Source organism: Nicotiana attenuata, unplaced genomic scaffold (genome assembly GCF_001879085.1).
Source record: "Nicotiana attenuata strain UT unplaced genomic scaffold, NIATTr2, whole genome shotgun sequence".
NCBI lineage: Eukaryota > Viridiplantae > Streptophyta > Magnoliopsida > Solanales > Solanaceae > Nicotiana > Nicotiana attenuata.
The window spans coordinates 795,988-803,096 of NW_017670278.1; the positions used below are offsets into that span (position 1 = coordinate 795,988).

The 7,109-nt window shown below is 39.3% G+C and overlaps 1 long non-coding RNA gene across 1 annotated transcript; it reads left to right on the forward strand.

Annotated features, from left to right (window-relative positions):
* Positions 1–6,390: 6,390 nt before the first annotated feature.
* LOC109237143 lies at positions 6,391–6,725 on the forward strand. The gene is made up of 2 exons (XR_002069603.1): positions 6,391–6,466; positions 6,555–6,725. It is a non-coding gene; the product is annotated as an uncharacterized LOC109237143 (long non-coding RNA).
* The last annotated feature ends 384 nt before the right edge of the window (positions 6,726–7,109 follow it).

The window sequence follows — 7,109 nt, forward strand, 5'->3', positions numbered from 1 at the left end:
CTGTCCCAGAACGAGAAGGAATCAATGGAACGTAAATACAAATGAAGGTGATGCCGAGGCCTGCGAACGCAACAGCAGGTTACCTTGAGTCTCCACCACGACGATCTGCACAGCTACTATCGATCAATTCCTGGATCTGTACACAAAAATGTACAGAAGAGAAGTATGAGCACACCACGTCGGTGCTCAGTAAGTATCAAGATTAACCTCGGCAGGGTAGTGATGGGGAACAATCAAGACACCTACTGATCAGACAAATTAAATAGGATATGATAACAAATATCAAGATAAAGGTAACGAAATAATATCAACATCAGGAAATAATAAAAGGACACTCGGATGGAAACGAAAGATAACCAAATAAATTAACACAAACTTAGCTGGAACACAGAGAAGTAGAATGAACTCAAGTAAGGAAGACAGTGTCAACTCAATCAATCATATCGTTTCTGGTGCACAACCCCAGCCATCTCAGAACTCGATGTCTCATGTCATAACCTCAACTTCCAAACCTTTAGCACATCTGGCACCTTGTGCTCACATATTTTGTCTCACTTTGTACAACAACGTTCTCATGTTACTCAGTACATATGACCCATATCTAATGCAATTAATATGTTCCAGGAGTCTCATTTACATAATATAAAGTAGAGTACAGCTTCTAAACCAATTAGGAACACATTAAGAAAAAATGAAGTTATATTTAGAAATTATTTGAATAAAGAAAGTACCATTTTCAATTTAAAATACCACATCAAATGAATTATTACCTTTAACATGGGATTTAATAAATTAACTTAGTGGAAATTCCTTTTTAAGTAAATTTCAACTTCAGACGGTTTAAGGGAATTTAACTGAGTAACCAATTGAATTAAAAATGTGACAGTTTTGAAATTTAAAGTATTGAAATATGTATATATAAATACGGCGAGGTATTGAAAACACTATGAATCCCAACATAAAGGATCACATCAGTAAAGGAATCTAAAAGCACTTGAATTGATGACAACAAATAAACACAGCAAACAGAAAGTGCACGGTTTCACCCTTCGTGCTTTAACTCTCAATCCTCACCATGCAATCAATATTCACTTTTGTTCTTTCTTGTTGCGGCGTGCAACCCGATCCCAATCATATAATACTGTTGCGGCGTGCAACCGATCCAAATCATATAATGATGTTGCGGCGTGCAACCCGACCCCACCTGTCCACCCTTATTACTCCTTGTCGCGGCGTGCAACCTGATCCCATATAATATTGTTTTGGCGTGCAACCCGATCCCATATAATATTATTGCGACGAGCAAACCGATCCCAATATACGAATCAACACCAATCACAAAAGAATCCCGGCAAGGGAACAATAGTATAATAACAATATCCAGGCAAGGGAAACAATAGCATAAGCAATAACATCCGGGTAAGGGAAACAATATCATCCCGGCAAGGGAAACAATATCATAAACAATAACATCCCTGCAAGGGAATGACCAATAGAAACAAATACATCCCGACAAGGGAATCAACAATAATAAATCTCGTTCCAACACTTAACTTCACAAAATGAATCCCAACTTGAGTCAATACTCAATGACGATCAAATACCAAGGAATTACCAAAGCATGGTCCAACATGAATACTCATCAAGTCAAGCATGAATAGTACATAATAAGAATCACGAAAAAAAAAACAAGAAGCACACTAACCTTAACAAAGCAACAAGACATAATAAGCACGTGATAATTATATCGGTAACCACAACAAATGGACATGTAACATATTTGCACGAAGTCATAGAGGAACTCACAATCAAGCAATAAGGAAGACAATCACTTCAATTAAGGCAATTAGGGGTCAAGTAACACGTAAGAATTAGAGGAAAGCTAGCAACATCATATGGAGCATATAGATCATCCTTTCTCGAACCGTCAACATTAGAGCATTGATTCAATCCTGAACTACCGCACCCCGCGATCTTTGACTGTCGCTTCTTCAATACTATCTCACAATATCCCGCCCCAAAGGCAAATTGAAGTAAACTATAACACCGGCGAACTTAACATATTCCATCGAGGACGACGACACCGCGTTGCAGATAAAAATTCCACCACACTTGAAAACACCAAGTCTCGTTATTCCATCGATCCAAATCTAGACATTCATAAGCCGATTGCTCTTCTCCGCCGGAAATGAAATAACGAATCTCATAATCATGCAATGAGTAGACCTCCTTTCAAGTCATACACTACTTCCACGCATGGACACACATCCCACCATCACATCAAATACCGTGCGATAACCATTCATGAGCATCATAGCAACCTGTGCATAGCCTCAAAGCTTTCGGGAGTGCAGCTACCGAGCTGAAATGACAAAATATCCTTCCGCCAGGCGATGACAATAGCCCAACCAACTATGCCGGGAGAAACACCCCGCACCACATCTGTAGTACCTTTAAAATTTCTCAATTCCCGATTTATAATAAGCGCTATGCGTCGCATAAGATCGATTGGGAAGGAAACAAAGGCATAAGCCTCAAAGGAGTCAAATCGCACGATGAGGAAATCAAGAAGGGAAGTGCTCCTAACGGCCCTGTAGCCTCCCGAAGATAAGTACATACGTCTCTGTACCGATCCGTGAGATTCTACTAGACTTGCTCATGACTCGTGAGACCTAAGAGAACCTAGTTCTCTAATACCATGTTGTCACGACCCAAAATCCACTAAGGGTCGTGTTGGCGCCGGACACCACTGTCAGGCAAGCCAACCATAAATACTTAATTAAATTCTCGTTTTAATAATTTTGATAACTATGACTTTCCTTCATTTTTTTCTAGAAAAAGGGTACTCATTTTAATTAGATAGAAATTTAAGAATTTAATACAAGATACCCCATAATCGTCCCAGAACCCGGTGTCACAAGTGCATGAGCTTTACTAGGGAATGAAATAAAATACAGTAACTGTCCGGAATACAAGGTGGACAGAAATGAAAATACGGTACGATACTCTGAAGGAGACTCTGGTGGCATGCGGGTCATCTCGAGAGGTGCAGCTCACCTAAGTCTCCGTATCAACCATGCTGCTACCCCCACTAGGCCGCTAGAGATGCATGTGCCTGTGCAACAAAATGCACAGCAAGTGTAGCATGAGTACGAAAACAACGTGTACTCAGTAAGTATCCCGCCTAATCTCGAAGAAGTAGAGACGAGAGGTCGACTTCGACACTTACTAGTGGTCCAATAATGATACGTCAATAATATAATTAATCGAGAATTATTATAAACATGACTGTGATTCAATAGAATGAAGCAAGTAAATGATTTTTTCTTTATTAGGAAATTCCCGAATTCCTTTTTCATCATTTATACATATATTCTCAAACCGAGAAGAAACAATATCTACTTCAATAAATTTCAAGGCAAGCAATACAAGCATGCGCAAATCATGCCAAGGACGTACGACCCGATCCAACAATATTTAAAATGTGCACTGCCAGAGGGTCGAATGGCGCGAACCATAGATGCATCTATTTAATCTACAGAGGCGTTCGGCCCGTTCCACAATATATAAACACATTCAAACAGTCAATCAAGAACTCATCAAGGAGCAATTTATCCAAAGAGAAGCCAATTATCTTTTAACAATTCCAGAAAATGAAGTTTAACCTTTTTAGAAATTCATTTACTAATTCGGTGAGATTTAAGCAAAACTGTCAATAAGATTACAAATATTCCAAGTATAGCATGCTTTTGGGTCCTAGACTATCCGGACTTAAACATAATAGTAGCTACGCACGGACTCTCGTCACCTCGTGCGTACGTAGCCCCCACAAATAGGAGCACAAATCCAATTAATTAACCTATGGGGACAATTCTCTCTTACAAGGTTAGAAAGGAGACTCACCGCTGCGAAGTTCCATAACCGGTAATCCACGCCCTTCCAAAGACTCAAATCGATGCAAAATGCTCCAACACTAGCCAATAATTATGTAAACCCATTAATATGAGATCAACTGCTCATTTTAATCCAATTTATAACAATTCCTAACCCCGATCGAAAAGTTGACAAAATCACCCTCGAGCCCACGTGCCCGGATTCCAAATTTTTTTTGAAGATAAACCTTATCCATAACCTCACGAGCTCAAATATATAATTTACTCTTAATTTCATGTCCAAAATCGTGGTCAAGATCCGAAAATACCAATTTTCTAGGTTTTTCCCTCAACCCCAAGTTTTCCACTAATTTTCATGTTAAAATCTACACATAATCAATGTATTTAACTCATAATAGGTAGGATTAACTTACCTCCAAGTTACTAGGTGGAAGCCCCTCTCAAGAAGCTCCAAAATCGCCCCAAAATAGAGAAAAATGAGCAAAAATGGCCAAACCCCGCTATTTAATGTATTCTGCCCAGCAACATCCGTACCTGCGGACTCCTCGCCGCTTCTGCGAGTCCGCATCTGCGGAACCTCCATCGCACCTGCGCCAATAACCGCTTCTGCAGTCCTCCATCTCGCTTTTGCGCTTGCGCAGATGCGGCTAATGCCCCGCATCTGCAGTCCTTCCCTTAGCTGCCCCATTCCGCTCCTGCGACTCCCAGGCCGCTTCTGCGGCTCCGCACCTGCGGCCACAACCTCACAGGTGCGGTTACACCAGATATCAGCTGCCTCAGTTTTTCTTCAAATTCAAAGTTCGAGCCGTTAACCACCCGGAATCCACCCGGGGCCCCCGGGACCCCGTCCAATCTCACCAACCAGTGCCAAAATATATTACAGACTTGCTCGAGGCCTCAACTCATATCAAACAACGCTAAAATCATGAATCGACCACCAATCCAAGCTTTATGAACTTTAGAACTTCAAACTTCTACGGTTCGATGCCGAAACCTGTCAAATCACGTCCGATTGACCTCAAATTTTGCACACAAGTCATATTCGACATTACGGACCTACTCCAACTTCCGGAATCGAAATCCGACCCCGATATCAAAAGGTCCACTTCCGGTCAAACTTCTCAAAAACCTTCAAATTTCTAACTTTCTCCAAATGACTCCAAAATGACCTACGGACCTCCAAATCCACTTCCGATCGCGCTCCCAATACCAGAATCACCGTACGAAGCTACTCCCAAACTCGGAATCTCAAACGGACATCGATAACACTGAAATGCACTTCAACCCAAATTTATAAAATTCTTCCGAAATGCTAACTTCCACAATAGGCGCCGAAACGCTCACGGGTCATCCAAAACCCGATACGGACATACGCCCAAGTCCAAAATCGTCATACGAACCTGCTGAAAATTGTCATACGAACCTGCTACATCCAAAACCCTAGTTTTTTTTTTCGGTTCAGCTGATTGTAACTTTTGGGTTCAAATCTTCAAATCCAAGCCCAAAAGTAATTCAATCTCATAAAATGAAGAAATCACAAATTGCAGAACCAGAATCGACAACGAGAACAAGGAAATCAAAGTTTCTAAATGAAACAGTGATGAACGAGGCATACGATTTTTGTTTTAGTCACAAACAAATCGGATGAACAGTAAACTTGCTATTTTTGGATTTTCTATTTTTTTTTAATTTTCAGATTTGTTGATAATCAAAACAAAGACCATAGGATTGATAAAACAATCCAAAATCTTCGCTCTGATACCAAAATAAGAGCTAGACCTAAAATTGATTGGAAGAACAAGAACCAATTATAATAAAAAACCTAATTACCTCTATGAACTCAATCAATTGTTACCCTAAACTATGAAATAAGAGTTAGACCCACAATTGACTGGAAGAACATGAATCAATTAGGATATGAAGCTTAATTACCTCTATGAACTCAATCAATTTTAACCCTAAGCTATGGAATCCTCAAGAGATTGGCAACTCTTGAAACCCGAATAAAGTAATTAAGCAATTAAGCATTCACTACTAATTGCTCACCAACTAAGACTAATTTAACACTAATGAAAGCAATAGAGAAATTAAAGACATAGACATAAATGCATTAATTAAAAGATACGGATAAATGGTGAGACTTGCATGTCTTCAAGTTTATCATTCATCAAGTCTACCTAAAATAAAAGCCTTAAGGGCTATTTATACTAGAGTGGGTATTTGGCTACAAATGACCCAAAGCTATTTATACTAGAGTGGGTATTTGGCTACAATAACCCAAATACCCCTAAGTTAATTCTAAGGAGCTTAGTCAATTATTACAAGTATAACCTTCTTGATCTTGACTCCTTTAAAGCACTCCAATTCAATGATGTTGACTTGGAAATAGTTAGGCATGCTCATCCGGCATGTATCACAAGGCCTGACAAGTCATTGTACGAATTGGTATTTCAGAACATATCGGGCAGCACAAGAAGACTACAACAAAGCGTCAAACTGGATTATTTAGGTAATGTCAAAGTCAGGAACAGAACAAGAAGAGGGCTTGGTGAAACTCAATTGCAGGAACTCGGGTATGTACTTTAGTGAAATTTATAACTAGATGCGACACAACACTTACATCGAGCCTTACAGTTTGAAAGTTGAAGGTTCTCTCTTTAGGAAGTGGCGCAATATAAATGCCATACAGAATATTCCAACACAGATGAAGCATCATAAATATCAAGAGCATATAACATTCCATTGAATGCAAACTTTACTGTACATGGAAGGAATGAGAATATCCATTAAATTCATTGTGTGATTTGTATCGAGAAAGAAGTCCAAAATTTATAACTCTCTTACAAACTCAAATTACCTCTTGAACAAACACAGATTACCTCTTTGGTCAAACAAAAGAATTTAATCCCCCTCACTGTTGCCCAAGGTATACGGATAAGCAAATAAACGTTAGTTCAATAGACAAATCGTAAAATAATTTCGAGCCCACTAAATTTACAGTGTGTCCTTAAGGAATTTAATCCTCCTCACTGTTGCCCAAGGTATACGGATTCATTCCTCCATGGATAGAACAGAATAACTATTCTGTGATTGTGGCACTTCAAATCACAGAACTTCAGCAAACTCAACAAACGGAGCAAATCACACTTTACACTTATGTTTATTTACAAAATAATGCAACAATGTAGAAAAGAGGGGAGAAGATTTCAGATTTTT